Raw genomic sequence first — 13,259 nt, 5'->3', positions numbered from 1 at the left:
GCAAAAGCTACTGATTCCTAACAACACCCAAAGGACCTTCCTGTCTCTGAGCTTGCCAGTGGTCTAGCAGTGTGCTAGCAGTGGTCTACGTGTGTCCATATTTGAACAATGCATGATGAATATTTGGAAATAGTAGTTTCTCTTTAAATTGCTGTAAAGTACTTCTGTATTAGTTTTCTGTGATTGTTGAAACAAAAGGCAATCTACTTTAATACAAGTAGACATTCACTGTCCCACAGTTCCAGTGGATGATCATCTGAAGTCAGGTGGAAGCAGGGTCATGCTGTCTCCAAAGTCCACAGGATCTTCCCTCACCTCTTGGGACCCTGTGACAGCTTCGGGTGCTTGGGGTTTGTGGTAGTGTAACACCAATACAGGTCTCTATTATCATGTGAAGTGTTCTCTGTGTTCATTTTCTCTGTCCTGTAATATACCAGTTATATTAGTTTGAATATACCACATGTTGTCTTTTATATATGGGAGCTAAAATGTTAAAAATGAAGGTGATAAAGAAATGTGTCAGTTTGCTGCAAATACCTTTTTGTCAAATTTGTTTGTTTTATATCTTTCTCAAATCAATGGTTAGGCATGCTATGCTACCATATTTTAATGCACTGTGATTACTTTAAAAATAATTTTATGTGAATAAAGTGGGCCTCTTTTCATTTGATTATTATTCACAGCCCTGGCATATATTCCCAGTTAACTAGGGTGTTTCTACCCTTTCCTACTGAACTTTTGTATTTGCAGAATTGAGCCTCTGATTGTAATGTAAATTAAAAACATGTTATCTCAGAGTTGCTGTCATAGCATAGCAAGCTAAGCCTCTGCCTGCAACACAGCAACCCATAAGGGTGCAATTCAAATCCTGACTACTTCACTTTAGATTCAGATTCCTGACAATGCCTTAGAAGGATAGCAAAGAAGGGCCCCAGTACCCCTGTGGGAGACCTGGAACAAGCTCCTAGTACCTGGTTTCAGACAGTCCCAAGTCTGCTTGTTGTGACCTTATGGAGAGTGACCACGTGGATGGAAGATCTCTCTCTCTCTCTTTCTCTCCCTCGCTCCATCTCCTTCTCTCTGTAACGCCGCCTTTTAAAAACCAACTAATTCTTAAATTATTATAAAAAGTTACCTCAAATCAAAAGAAAGGAAAAAAGAAACGAAGGAAGGAAAGAAAGAAAGAAAGAAAGAAAGAAAGAAAGAAAGAAAGAAAGAAAGAAAGAAAGAAAGAAAGAGAAAGAAAAGAAAGGAAAAGGAAAATAAAAAAAGGAAAGAAAGAAAGAAAGAAAGATGGAGAGGGGGGATATCATTATACTCTTAAAATTGTATCTGTGTCTTTGCTATTGTGGATTGCACTAGTATAATTATAGGATTGTAGGTCATGTTCTTGCATGCAGATTTCACTCCTTTTGGATATATATCAGGAATGGGATAGCTGGGTCATATGGTAGATCAATTCTCAGTTGTCTGAGCACTCTCCAGACTGACTTGCATAGTGGCTGCACTATCTACACTCCCACCAACAGTGGAGTATGGTGCATTTTTCCCCCACATTCATACCAGCAGATGTTATTAGATTTCCAAATGCAGAATAATCACAATTGCATTATGTAGAACATCAATGTGGCTTTTATTTGTAATCCCCTAATAATCAAAGAGCTTGAGAATTTTAAAAAATATTTTTGTTAGCAACTTTTATTTGTTCTTTTGAAAAACGCCTGCTCATTTCTGCACCCATTTCTTAACTGGGTTGTTTGCTTTGCTGTCATTGAGTTTCTGAAGTTTTTTATAAATCCTGTATTTAGTCCCCTATCTGTTGTGTTGTGTGCAAAAAGTTTCTCCCATTCTGTTGGCTGCTTCTTCATTTTGAAAACATAGAAATACACCAGATACCTGTTGAAGGAGGAATGGATAAAGAAACCCTGGTACATTTACTCCAGGAGATACTACTTATCCATTAAAAAGAATGAAATTCTACCACTTGCAACAAAAATAGTCCCAACTGGAGAACCTTATACTCAGTGAAATAAGCCACTCCCCAAAGGACAAATACCATTTGTTCTCTCTGATATAAGGCAACACTTATGCAAAATACAGAACAAATAGATATGTAGGTCAACATGTATATGCATATATTCTCATAGATGAACTGTGTAATGAAGATTAGCATACCAGGAAAAGAAGAAACATTGCAGTATGCATCTCTGCTTCTTAATAAAAGGAGGACTTGTAAAAACTGTTACATAAACCTTCATAAGGTAAGACTAGATAGTCAACATAAAAATAAAGAAAAAATAAAGATCTGTTGAATTTAAATGTGGTCTTACGTAAATTCATGGAGACTCCATTCTCCGACTATGGCACATTCCTTGGTTTCATGGATTATGATTTTAGTTCATTTTCCAGAAAGACACAATTCAACCTCAGTAATATCCGTACTCCCAACTAACAAGACACAGGCATGCTCAGTTACTTCTGCACTTTGAATTTCCTGTTCCTGAAGGAGTTCCTTTTGATTTTTCCTAGAACTGGCTCTCGTCTGACTGCAATGTGGGAGGAAGCTATAACCAAGGACACAGATGCAGGCACGAGAACATTTCTGTTTGCTTTCACCTTGAGTGGAAGAAGCTGTTTGCAGAAGCTAAATGTCTGAAAAGGCATACAAAGGAAAGCAGTGCCACCATTTAAGTAGTGCTATCACTAAGAAAATACACACAACTGGCTTCCCACGTGGGGTCAGCTTTAGCATGCACACAAAATGACCCTTATCACCTTCTTGTCCATTCCTACAAACACACATGGGCACATTTGCCCTGTCTCCTATTATCCAGCTCTATATAATCAACTTCTTTAATCGTCTGGAATGACGTACTAAAGGATTCAGCAGTTCAGTATACCAAGGAGATAAAGACAAGATAGTCATTATGATGTGACATTTGGGAGATAAACTTGTCCTCTAATAAAAATAGTCAAAGAGTTTAAAAGGGAAAATGCCATTCATTGAGGTCTGGTTCTCACATTATGTCATTTAATCCTTAGCATGAGGAAGTTAGCTTTGGGATTACACTGTTGGAGTGACTCGAGATGACCTCACCAGACACTGAAGGCAGTATCAGGAGTCATTTCTCCTATAGTTTGGTCATGCTTATCTCTTCTGTGGTAGTGGGTGTGTGGGATTGCAGAGGGGATTCACTCAGTAAGTCAGCTCAGTTAAAGAGGACACAATTTACTGTCATTTTCAGAGATCTCACCAAGCACAGAAGTTTTTGTATGTACTAGGTCCACTCCCCACATCAAATGTGTGACTGCTTGCTTTCAAGTGTCTGCACCACTGATTTGCATCCTTTCATGACTCTTGTTCTCAAATAGTCACTCTATTCATTATTTTCTCTCCTGTGGATATGTTTAACTTTTTTGGCATATTTTGTTTTGCTGGAAAAGCTGTTGCTTTCTCTTTCCTGGAGAATCATTAAAACATAAACACTCCTCCACTTAAGTTTTGGACAAGTTTTCATGAAAATTTCCTAACTTGGAATCATGTTATAATCTGTGTTTTTACTATGCAAGTTCTGCAGAAGAAATGTATTCAGATCTTTTTGGAGAACAAAAACGACCAATTAGAAAAATAATTGAGCAAGTATGGTAAACACACATTTTAACATCACAAGTGAGAAATGTTGCGAATATTCTCAAATTAAAGCATGCAAAAAATGAGCCTGCTACTTACCAGGTCACATTTAAACAGTTAGTTGATACATAGAGGATCATCCAAGCTATCATTGTCCTTGGCAATGAGACAAGGATCACATTTTTTTTAAAGGAGAAAATGTTCTTGAAAAATGTTCCAGAGGAATCAGATGTGGCCCTGTTGCTTTCATCGTTCTCCATATATTTTTGCCTATTTTCCTTCCTCAACCAAGAAATAAGAAGTCTAAGAAAAATGTCATTTTTAACATGGATTCCATGTTTTAGTTCACTGTTAGTACTTAATGGATTCATCATGAAAATAATTTTATGAGGATGTGCATACATTTTCCTTTCTTTGGGTCAGATGCTAGAAACAGACCACAAATCAAGAAAAGAGGCCATCAAATTGTGACCTGAATCAAGAGGTTCTTTGTTCACTGTATCAGGGGTGCCAAAGGCTAGTTCTTGTTCACAAAAAGGATTTCTTATTTGTTTTTATTTAAAAGGCAGATTTTACATAGAGAGAAGGAGAAGCACAGAGAGTAAGTCTTCCATTTGCTGGTTTACTCCCCAAAAGGCTGAACTGCCAGGCCTGTACAGATCCAACACCAGGAGCCAGGAGCTTCTTCCAGGTCTCATAAAGATGTACTGATTCCCAGGAACTTGGGTCATTCTTCACCGCTTTCCCAGGTCATAAGCAAGAAGCTGAATGGGATGGGGGGTAGCCAGGACATGAACAGGTGCCTATATGGGATGCTGGTACCACACAAAGGAGGATTAGCCTACGGCACCACAATGCTAGCCTCCTCACTCAAAGGATTTTATGAAGTTAAAAGAAAAGGGGCCAGTGTTGTGGCTTAGCAAGCTAATCCTTCACCCTCAGTGCTGATATTCCATATGTGTGCCATTTCTGGTCCTGACTCCACTTCCCATCTACTTATCTGATTTCGGCCGGGGAAAACAATCATGTGAGTGCACCCATATGGGACATCCAGAAAAATTCTTGCCATCCATTTTCAAACTGGCTCCATTCGCTCTGGTTGTTGCGGCCATTTGAAGAGTAAACCAGCAAATGAAAGATCTTTGTTTCTCTCTCTCGGTAACTCTGACTTTCAAGTGAAAAAAAAAAAAAAGGTTTCAAGAGGAACCTTGTTAAATCAGAAAAAAATGTTTTTCTTCTAAATTGTCTAATGTAACTAGTTTTCTTGCATCACTGCCACATTTTTGTACTTAGATCCAGTGTCAGAAATCCAAAAATTGTGAATCAAAAGGAGTCCGAGACACTGTTCATCCCAACTAAACCCACTATCATAACCTTTATTGCAATTGTCATAGAATTTCTTGCTGCTGCTGCGGAACTCTGAAGGGTAGAGAGCTTCTTATCATCTGTCAGTTAGTGGGTAGATTGTGCTAATTATTGAAAAAATGTCCTTATAACGTGTTAAAATTTTCTTTCTTCGAATTTATGCCTCTCTTTTAAGTTCAAATATCTGAAAATATGAAAGTAAGTCTTTCAGTATAATAATACAACAAATGGAAGCTTAGGGTGGTCTGGCTCCCAGATCTGTCCCAGTGTGAGCCTCAGTGTCCAAGATATTCAGTCATCAGTTTTTCACATGAGGGGAGCTCTGTTTTGTACAAAGAAATGTTATATTATCTTCTTATGTATGTAATTTCAGGCAATGATCTTTAATTAACACCTTTAAGTAGTGTTAATTAGCTATTATGATATCAGAAATAGTAATTAATGTCTTCCATAAAAGAGAAAGATGGCTTAACGTATTAACTGAACTACTTAATCAATCCCTGCATTTTAAAAAGGCTTATCTATTTATGTACTTGTTTGAAAGACAGGATGACAGAGAGGTAGAAATAGAGTTAGATTCTGTATCCCCTGGTTTCCTCCCCTAAATGTCTCCAATAGCCTGGGCGGGACGAGAAGGGCAGGCAGAAGCCAGATCTTCCCGCAGATTCCCCACAGGGGCAGCACAAATACAAATACTTCAGTCCTCATCTGCTGCTTCTCAGGTTAGAAGCAGAGTAGCTAGGACTCCAGCCCACTCCCCAGGAGGAGATGGAGTCATCCAAAGCCGCCACAGTGAGAAATAAACGTGCCGCCGTGAGAAACTCTCGTAAATGAGGCAGAAACCCCATGAGAGTTCCTGTTTATCTCTCTATCCCTAATTCAATATCAGGTAAGACTAGAACCAGACGAGAAACACACAAATTAAAGCATTATATCTTATTATAATGTATATTATTTTAATTTACATGAAACTCCTAAATAATATGATAGTCAATTTAGCACAACTGTGTATAAAACACAAGTAGGTTTTATCCGAAGCTTATAAAATATTTTAACTTAGGAAAAGTTATTAGAATGAACCTTCACAGAATTAAAAAGAAAACTTACCAATCATTCTATTAATACAGAAATTGCCTGAAGTAAAATCTCAAATAAAATGAGAATAGACAAGCACGCACACAGTTTATAAAGTCTGTGTAGTAAAACTTTCACCAACCTTACCCAGAAAACAGTACATGCATTCCAGCACAGTTCTGGGCAGTGTGATTTCCTATCACCGCTAATTTCAACAATGAACTAGAAATTGTAGCTAACATAATGAGAAAAAGGAAGAAAGAAATATGTAAGTAAAAGGTAAAGTTAATCATTACTTGAAAATAAAAATTTTGTGAAAATTGGCAGCAAAGTTATAAAAGAAGTTTGCAAATTTCTAATACATATGATCCCAAGAAATGCTAGTCACTTTTTCAGAGTCTTTGATTAGTTCTCCTTTTTTGTCAGACTTTTTTAATGTTAAAGTGAGTTAGGGCTTATTTCTTTTTACCTTTTCTGTATACACTCTGGAGATTTTATATAGTTTCATGCTTTGAAATATTGCCTGTGGTGTCTCCAAGTTTATGTCTCTATGCCATACCTGTCTACCAAAGACCAGATTTGTATATCAGCCTTATAAAGCCTGCAATCCCACTGATGCTTACTAGACATCCCAAGAGGAAGGCTTCCAAAACTTCACGCCTGCTTTTCTTCCCTAAACCTGATTCATCCACAACCATCTCCATCCTGATTAATAGCAATGGCCTCCTTTGAAGTTAATGAAGAAAAAATTTTCTTGGAGTAATTCTTGTCCCTTGCATCCTTCAAAATTTATGCAGAATCTGATCATTTTGAACCGTCTACACTACTATAGCTCTAGTCTGAACAGTACTGTATGCCCAGGAGCTTCTAAATAGTTTCTCGTCTCGACCCCCCGCAGTGGGGTCTTTTTTCAGACCAGAGCCAGAGAGTTGTCCCTTTCGATCGTAAATCATACCATGCCTCTTCATTCTGCACTGTCTTGCACTCCATTAGAGTCAAAAGTAAAGTCCCTGTGAAGGTGTACGGGCCCTCTGGGATCCGCACCTCCAGCTCCCAGACTCAGTAACACTTCTCACACATGCTGGCCTAGGTTCATTGCTGTTCTCTGTGCCTATCCCTGCACTGGAATTTTTGCTTTAATTATCCACATTGCCTTATAAAATGGTTTTTTTCCCTCCAAGCTCCTCGTTTTCTAGCTTCCTTTCCTAAAAAGAGGCAGAGTTAGGGAGGGAGTAAGGTGGGAAGAAAGGAGTGAAGAGGGAGAGAATCCTCTACATGCAGAGGTCTTCTATTTGCTGGTGCACTCCACAAATGACCATAATAACCAGGGCTGGGCCAAGCCAAAGGCAGGAGCCAGAAGCTTCTCCTCTGTCTTCCATCTGGGTGACAGGGGCCCAAGACTCATTTCATCTTTCATTCATTTTCCAGTTGCATTAGTAAAAAAAATCAAAATGAAAATTGTGCAACCAGAACATGAACTGGTGCCTATATGGAATTCTAGAATGTCACAGGAGTGGCTTAACCTATCCATACAGCACCAACCCCATGAATGATTTCGATTCTTAATAATGTTTTGAATCACAATTGAACTTAAATTAAATGGGGTTTTCCCCCCTTTAATTCAGTTGCCTCCCTAGTTGATATGTTGCTGTGATTCGAACTTCCCATCAGCTCATGTCTTGAGTTTCCTGCCTGCCCTAGAAGGTCATCCATTTTCTGAAATATTAAGGAGAGCAGGTTACTATATGGGCTCTTAGCATCATATTCCTGAACAGGCTGCTTTAAGAACTGTCCAGGTCCTGCTACTCTGCAGGTGAAATCCACAGCCTTATCAGTCCGCTAATGACAACACCCTTAATGGAGATGTATTTATTTCCTTTGCTCTTGCAAACATGTAGGGAATTCTAGTACCCCTCAGGGACACAGCTTAATCCCAGAGCCTAAAGAGCTGCAGGACAGCTGCACCACATGAAATTTTCCTAAGGAAAAATCAGAGAGGGGAGGGAAGAGGAAGCAGAACATGTGCTGTCACAATATTCATTTTATAAGATTTATTTCTTTGAAAGTTAGAGTCCTCCCTCCCCACCACACTCCAGTGTTTCTTTTGTTCATAGATATTATCACTATATATGGAGTGAAATTCCATTGAAAATTCAAGCTAGACTTTTGGAAAATATTTAACAAACTGATTCCTGCTGACAAGGAGATAGTCTGAGAGATGCATTTTTAGGTGATTCTGCTGTGTGGACATTATGGCATGCACCCACTCAAATTAAGGTAGTTATGTTGTTACTAGATGATAAAATCATGAGACCACAACTGCACATGTGGTCTGTTGTTGACTGAAATTTTATCGTAAAGACATAGAATTTATATATATAAAATAGAAGCACACCCAAGTGCTTTTCAGAATATAAAACCAAAGGGAAAAAAGGTGAAAAGTTTATTTTACCTTTGTTTAGCTATAAATAGTAACATTGTTTTCCTTTGAAAAGTCTACTGACAACTTAATTTTCAAAAATATACTCCAGCAAGTAGGGCAGACAGGACCGTCCACTGCACATGCTGGCAGTCACAGGAACAAGAACTGGGGGGCCAGTGCTGTGGGGGTTATTGGGGGTTACTCTGACTGGGCTGCAGCTCCCCATGTGGTACATGAGGGCCAAGTGTGTGTTTGGTAGAGCTGGGCTGAGCTGCAGCAACCATTGGTTTGCTGAAGATGAAGGCAGAATAAACTGATCAACTACTCCAGTAAAGCTTGACAGCGAATTTCTTAGCCAAAGAAGACTCGGACGTGGACTGTGACAGTCAATCGAACTTGGAAGGATTCCCTCATCCTTGGAGCAGTAATATCAGCATCATCTCAGAACTGTTGAAACCACAGGAGCAGAACCCTCAGAAAATGCTCCACAATGGGGGTCCCGGGATGACAGCGGGTGGCAGTTCGCCCTTCCCCCCGGGAACGCGGAAGATGGGAGACTGGGCGCGGTTTCTCCGCTTATATCTCTCTTTCACCTATATTCAGGAAGAAGAAAAAGAAAAATAGTCTCACCCACTATCCCCTGTTCCTTGATCCTTCCTACCCTAATAAACTATGTAAACATCATCAAAAATAAAATGTAAAAATATATTTATATATGGCAGCACAACTAGGGAAAATTTAGAGTGGGCAAGATTATTAAACTGGCACAGCTATTATAGATGTAATTTGCCAGTTTCAACTAACCCATATGTTTATATCCTTTTATCAATCTTCCCTCTATGGGATCTTTATCAAAAATGTGTTGCTCAGGTCTTGAAGAGCTGTGATTAAGGAAGTTTTATAATACTATAGGGCTTCTTCCTTAAAAATTCATTTACACCTGATTTCATCCCAAAGGCCCTGTCTCCAAAAAAAGCATTACATTGAGGATTTAGCCCTTCATTGTATGAATTATTCAGTCTGTAATCTCTTCATCAATTCCCAACTTAGGGAATTGATTTCATCCATGGAGTCTTCTATCAGTCCCATGCTTTGAAGAACAATTACTATACATAATTTTCCGAAGTTATTCACTCTACCCTTACCAGCATATTTCTCAAGGCCTTAATAAAGAGAAAATGTCTATGCCCTCTAGAGGGAACATAGTTAGAGAATAGTTATATGGTTCATTTATATTAAGTACATTTTTAGCATTCATATATACTAAAGAATTTGGATTGCTTCCATAGATTAGCAAGGCAATTCTGGTATCTCGCATTTGTTTGCAGTGGACCAATATTGCATCCAGACATCTGTCAGGCAGTTGAGTAAACAGTTGAAGCAAGACCTGGTTTGCTCAAGTCACTGCAGAGTCCAGAATCTATGATGAGCCAATATATATTGATACATTTAACCTCATTCTCTTTCTTTTGAAGAATATCCTGAGAATCCATGTCTATAAAAAGGAAACAGTGTTGTTGATAAATGTTGAAAGTTTCAAAAGCGTTTTATTCATCAAACTTTTCCCTCAGAATTATTGAGATTTGGCTTTTTAAGTCTTAAGTCTGGAAACAATAGCGTTAGGTACAAGAAAATGTTTGCTTATCACAAGGTTGCCAAATGAAGTGTGGCATCTAGAAGAGAAGCAGACTCACTAAAAGAGAAAAAGAAGATATTCCAGGTGACAATGAGAGATTGGGGATACTCTGATTACTGTGAAACATTCCTTTTTAATTCCCCAGTGTTATCCTTTGGTTCCTGCTATAAACATCTCTTACCCATATCTCCTTCCCCACTAGTGTCTGATACTGACATTAAGAGATGTTACATGGCTATGGACCCAACAAAAAAAAGCAATTTGCTGAATGACATGGTGAAAATATATGTTTTATTTCAGCTGTGTCCGATTTTAAGGTTTAAAAAGTTTATTAGCTTGGTCTTAGAAATTCCCTGTAGTTTGATTTGTTTTTTGAGTTGAGAATTTAGGGACTTGGGGGTATACATTCTTTTCTCTGTTGCTATCATGCGCTATTAGAAGCATCTTCTCAAAATAGCAATAGATTTTCTGGAAAACCTCAACTTGAAACAAGAATGTAGCTCAAGGTGATAATAGAATTGGGTGGTTTTATTCCCAAGCTCCCATATACCGCAATACTTCTCTCATGACCAACATTATTTTTGTAATTTCTCAGCATCACCTGAGACCCACAGACAACATTATGGGTGTTGGATTCTCCAGTGGAATCTTAATTACTACAACAAATCTCTATCCCCATTACCTTATTTTAAAATATGTAAGAGAAGAGGACTTAGGAAAGTTAACTATGTGCTGTTGACTTTTAACTTCTGCTCCACACTCATGTGCATTCTGGGAACCACAGGTGGTCACTCAAGTATTTGGGTTCTTACCACCTAAGTGGGAGATATGAATTGTGGGAGGCCCAAAATAAGTTCTTGGCTGCTCTATATTTGGCCTATTTGACATTTGTGCCATGAATTGGTGGACTCTCTCTCTCTCTCTCAAAACAAATGAATGAAGGGCCAACACCTTATTATGCACCATGGCATATTAAGATAAGCTTTCACCTGAGGCCCCGACATACCAGGTAGGCACAGGTTCATGTCCCAACATTTCTACTTCCAATCCAACTCCTTGTTTACGGCTTGATAAATCACTGCAGGGATGGCTCACGTGTTTGGGTGCCTGCATCCATGTGGGAAACCCAAAAGAAGCTCCTGCATCCTGGCTTTGCACTGACTCAGCTCCAGTTGTTGGAGCCATTTGGGGAGTAAGCCAGTAGGTGGATGACCTCTCTCTGTCTCTCCTGCTCTCTGTAACTCTGCCTTTCAAATATCAATAAAATTGATCTTAAAAGAAAAAGTAAATAATTTTCAAATTAAAAGCTGTTTATAAAAGTGAAAAATAAATACTAAACCCAGTTAATGCATCTTTGCTTCCCAAAAGGTTTCTGAACTAGAAACAGATTTTCCTTAATCTTTTTTCTTACATGTACTACCCTTGTATTTCATTTGTGGATAGACTTAGTCATATATTACAGTTTTTTCTCAAACATGGGTTCCGTTTCTCATCTACACTACTGCTTTCTGCCAAGCCAATATCTTTCCTCTTTCTATATATTACATCACCTTTGCAACTGTGTCTACATATGCCATCAAAACCATAAATCAATTATGTATCTTCTATAGCATATCATCCTACATTACCTAAAACATATATATTTTTAAATTACCTAATAGCATATATTACCAATTATCTCACTCTTTCCTCTTTGTGGATTTCCAGGTTCTCCTTTCTCTGATCATTTTATGGTTTTCATGTCTTTGTGGCTCAGCTATTACTCTTCTCTCAACCCAAGTTGTTTTGTCCTTTGCCCCCTCCGTCCCTCTGCAGACTAGCATGCCTAATATGAAATCATTATACAACCTTGACCTTGCCTTCTCTCATAATTCATGATTTCAAAACATCCCATTATTTTTTGTTGACTAAGACTTCTATATAAGTCTGTATTTGAGTGCTATGTTGCAATAGTCGCCATTTTGTGACTATCCCTGAAATACTATATGGATGTGAGAATGTAAAGAAAATATTTTCAAGATTTCAACATAGTTGAATTGAAATTCAAGAATTATATTTAATACACCTGAGATTTATATGAAATGAAGATAAACCAGAGTGTTGTGTATGATTTTAAAAATTTATGACATAAAGACTATACAGCTTTTTAAAATCAAAAAATACACTCAATCTCACATGAATATTTAGATGTAATTTTTGCAGATGAGGTTTGAAGCTCAGTCAGCTGTGGTTTTAATAGTTTTCATTGACTGAAAGTGAATGAAACCACTAAAGCAGGTATAGGTGAAAATCCACTGATCTCTGAGCTTGCCTCTGAGCTCACACCTTTCTTTGTTTAATTTAGGTTGAATTCCTTATATTACAAGGAAACCCAAATAACTTAGGTTGTTTATTAGAGAGAGAGATCATTCAGGTAGATCCCAATGCCCTTCCCTGCTTAGTACAGATTACATGGACTGTTTCTTTGTTTACTATGGATTATACTTCCCTCAATGTTCTTTGGCCATTTTTAGTGACCAGGTGAAAATGACTCCCAGTTAGCTTATGGGGGATAGAAAACATTTACAGGCAATGACTATCCATGGAGGAGTTATAAAAATGATTTATTCATAATGTATTGCAACTGCTAAATGGAGAAAGATAAATCTTTTGGGTTATTGTGAATTAATGGGAATTTGGAGAGTTTGTGGCAAAGATGGACATATGGCTATTGTGCCCAAAGAAAAGACAGGGAAGGACCCAGCGTGATAGCCTAGTGGCCAAAGTCCTTACCTTGCATGCGCCTCTGGGATTTGAAGAGATCTGACAAATCTATCAGTAGAAGATAAATACCTTATTTTTACATAATTATACACGAAAATACACTAACATAAAGACTATACAGCTTTTTTTAAAAGATTTATTTTTATTATTTTTTTTTTATTGGAAAGGCGGATATACAGAGAGGAGAGACAGAGAGGAAGATCTTTCCGTCCGATGATTCACTCCCCAAGTGAGCGCAATGGCCGATACTATGCCGATCCGAAGCCAGGAGCCTCTTCCGGGTCTCCCACGCGGGTGCAGGGTCCCAAAGCTTTGGGCCGTCCTCGACTGCTTTCCCAGGCCAGAGGCAGGGAGCTGGAAGGGAAGCG

Source organism: Ochotona curzoniae, unplaced genomic scaffold (genome assembly GCF_017591425.1).
Source record: "Ochotona curzoniae isolate NIBS_2020 unplaced genomic scaffold, NIBS_Ocur_1.0 scaffold_4505, whole genome shotgun sequence".
Taxonomy (NCBI): domain Eukaryota; kingdom Metazoa; phylum Chordata; class Mammalia; order Lagomorpha; family Ochotonidae; genus Ochotona; species Ochotona curzoniae.
The sequence above is the reverse complement of the archived record's forward strand: the minus strand, read 5'-3'. Positions refer to the sequence as shown.